The sequence below is a fragment of the Plecotus auritus genome (assembly GCF_963455305.1).
Source record: "Plecotus auritus genome assembly, chromosome: 8".
NCBI classification, from domain to species: domain Eukaryota; kingdom Metazoa; phylum Chordata; class Mammalia; order Chiroptera; family Vespertilionidae; genus Plecotus; species Plecotus auritus.
In genome coordinates, this window is record NC_137782.1 from 148,841,707 (window position 1) to 148,844,945 (window position 3,239).

The 3,239-nt window shown below is 42.6% G+C and overlaps 1 pseudogene across 1 annotated transcript; it reads left to right on the forward strand.

Moving 5' to 3' along the window:
- Positions 1 to 700: 700 nt before the first annotated feature.
- Positions 701 to 2,717, forward strand: LOC308256697 (small ribosomal subunit protein uS19-like; annotated as a pseudogene). Its single transcript has 2 exons — positions 701 to 734; positions 2,233 to 2,717. The product of its transcript is annotated as a small ribosomal subunit protein uS19-like (transcript).
- The last annotated feature ends 522 nt before the right edge of the window (positions 2,718 to 3,239 follow it).

A 3,239-nucleotide genomic window follows, 5' to 3' on the forward strand; every position in this document is an offset into this window, starting at 1 on the left:
AAGTGAAATAAGCCAGTCAATGAAAGAAAAATACCACATGATCTCACTCATTTGGTGATAATGAAAAACATTATAAACTGATGAACAAAAAGATAGATACAGAGGCAGTAAAGCATCAAACAGACTGTCAAATTACAGCGGTAACGTTAGGGAGAGGTGGGGAAAATAAGAGATCAACTGAAGGACTTATATGCATGCATATAAGAGTAACCAACGGATGCAAAACATTGGGGGGTGAGGGCATGTATGGGAGTGGGGTGGGGGGGGGCAATGGTAAGATATGTACACATATAATACCTTAATAAAAAAAAAAGAGAGAGAGACCAAAATAATCTGGCCATTCAGTGTATATTTAGTGTCAGTTGGTCAACTGTCTGGTCAGTGCATGTCATAGCGAGTGGTTGAACAACCTTAGCATATCATTAGCATATTACACTTTGATTAGTTGAACAGACGACCGGACGACCGGACACTTAGCATATTAGCCTTATATAATATACCATCTTTCTTATTCAGTAGGTTTGGAGTCCGGTGATCTATATTTGGAAGTCTCATGTGTTTCTGACACTCTATCATATTTAGGAATGAATGACTACAGAATATTAGAGAGCAGGAAATAATGCGAACAGGAAGGCAGGAGGCTACTGAAAAAGTTCTGGTAAACTAAACAGAATGGTGGTGGGGAAAAGTGGGTATAAATATGACTGTCATGAAAGTAGAGGAAATAAGATTTGGTGAGTTCTTGACTATATGTCCCATGAGGCAAATTTATTACCTACTGGGTATCCTGGAACCTTGCACAGTATCCATGATGTAGTAAGGATTCAGTAATATTTGCTCAATGAATTAACTAATTAATGAAATTCAAAGCTGACTTCAGGGTTTTGAGTAGGGTGACTTAACACTGGTGGTACAGATATTTAGAGAATTTGGTTTCAGGAAAAATAATGAGAAATTTTCCATGGTTGAGTCAGAAAGAATGATGAGATGTACACTGCCTTAGGGATTATGGGGGAACTTGTACCTACTCCTCTCTAGGGCATTGTGGCTGGGACAGAAGTGGGAAGAAGTCTGGAGAACCTTTTTCACTGACTGTAAAGCCTTTATGTAACTGCCTGCAAAACTGAACTCTGTGAGACATTTCATTGGGTCATCAGGTCTTACTGCATTTTCTGACTACAGGTGGGAGGTTACAACTAGGTGGTTTTCCACATGTGGTTTTCCCTCTGTAGTTTTTAATTAGGTCAACTCACCCCATAACTTCAGCATCCATAAATGAGTTTGTACTCCAGTCTGATTTATCCATTCACCAAGTAGCTCCTCTCACCTCAATTCCCCTTTGCCATCTGTCAAATCCCTTCTCTCCACACCCACAGCCCCAACAGCCAGTCTGTTCCTGTATTTACCTGGCCCTTGACTTTGGGTTCTGCCTCCATTTCATAAAGGTTTCTGCTAGCTGTATCTGGAGCATTTTCTCAGAAATGTGTTTGTACTTTCACTCTCCCTCCTAGTCACCCTAGGTATCAACTTCCAGGTTAGGTATCAACACTAGGCCTGCTTCCTTCTCCCCAGAAGGAGGGCCAAACAAGCAGATAGCAGAGAACTTTGAAAAAGAAATGGGACTTTTCCTTCCTCCATATAGTAGTAACAAAGACATGGGCTAGACCCGCAGTCCATTTTCATTTAGGCTAAATCGCACCTGGCTGTACTTATAGATCAAATAGAGTGTTATCTTCTTATGGAACCTTAAGAATTGGTAATAATAATAATAATAATAATAATAATAATAATAGAATTGGTAATAATAATAATAATAGTATTAGTAATAAGGTTCATCTGTGTATATAGGTGCCATATTACCCTGGAATTTGCTGTATGACTGGGAACAAGTCATTTCACCTTAAATGAAGTTTTTTTTAGCTAAATGATGAAAATCGTCCTTTCTAACTAACATTCTTTGGTCTAATAATTGTATCCCTTGGTTTCTGACCCCTGAGGTAGAAAAGATGGAGTGGAGAATGCAGGCCTACCGAGGTTGGGGAGAAAAATGGCAGTGGCACATTCTAGTTTCCCTGGTTAATGCTGGGGAGGAAATGCCAGGAGGCCAGGCGGCCCAGCCAGGCTGGAGTGGCTTGCCTGAAAAGGGTCTCCATAGCCACCTGATGTCAGATACACAAGCCAGAGTTTGCAGCTAAATGAAAGTCAGAGGATTGGGAATATGACACCTACGAGCAATAGAGGCAGAACAGCTTTTTCGAAGAACCGACAAGACTGCGGAAGTGGACTACAAGAAGCAGCAGACCTTCCACAAGTTCACCTACCGCGGCATGGATCTCGATCAACTGCCTAACACGTCTTAGGAGCAGCTGGTGCAGCTGTACAGTGCGTGGCAGCGGCAGCAGCGGCGGCGGCTAAATCCCGGGCCTTCGAAGGAAGAAGTACTTGCTTCTGAGGCGCCTGCGCAAGGCCAAAAAGGAGGCCCCGCCCATGGAGAAGCCGGAGGTGGTGAAGACACACCTGCGGGACTTGATCATCCTGCCGGAGTTGGTGGGCAACATGGTTGGCGTATACAATGCAAGACCTTCAATCGGGTGGAAATCAAGCTTGAGATGATTGGCCACTACCTGGGTGAGTTCTCCATCACCTACAAGCCAGTGACGCGCCGCAGGCCTGGCTTTGGAGCCACCCACTCCTCCCGCTTCATCCCTCTCAAGTAGATAATAAAAAGCGCAGACTTACCTAAAATAAATAAATAAATAAATAAATAAATAAATAAATAAATAAATAATAGAGGCAGAACGAAATTGGAAGTTATAATGGGAGATTTTCAAGTATATACGCTTTGCCCTGAGTTCCTAGGCTCTGCTTTTGTAGGTAGTCATTTAAGGGGGCCAGGATGGAACTGCGAATGCTGAGGTCATATCCTGGATTTCTTGGCTGCCTCCAAGGATTTATTGAGTATCTATTATAATCTCTGATTTCCCTTTCCCAACTCCCATGCCCAGAGAAGTAAATTCTGCTGTAATCAATTTTCTCAAGGTCAGATTGATGCAGATGGAGACCCTCTCCCATTGTCTCAACTGGATGTTTTCTAGTGAAGGAGCTCTATTTCCAGTCATCAAAGGAAATGATGGGTAATTTAAAGGAGAGAGGGTGATGGGTGTTTGTGGAACCAAGGAACTAAGCCCTATCTTGTCAGGACTGCAAACTTCTGGGTCTTCAGAGAGGTAAGGGTATCA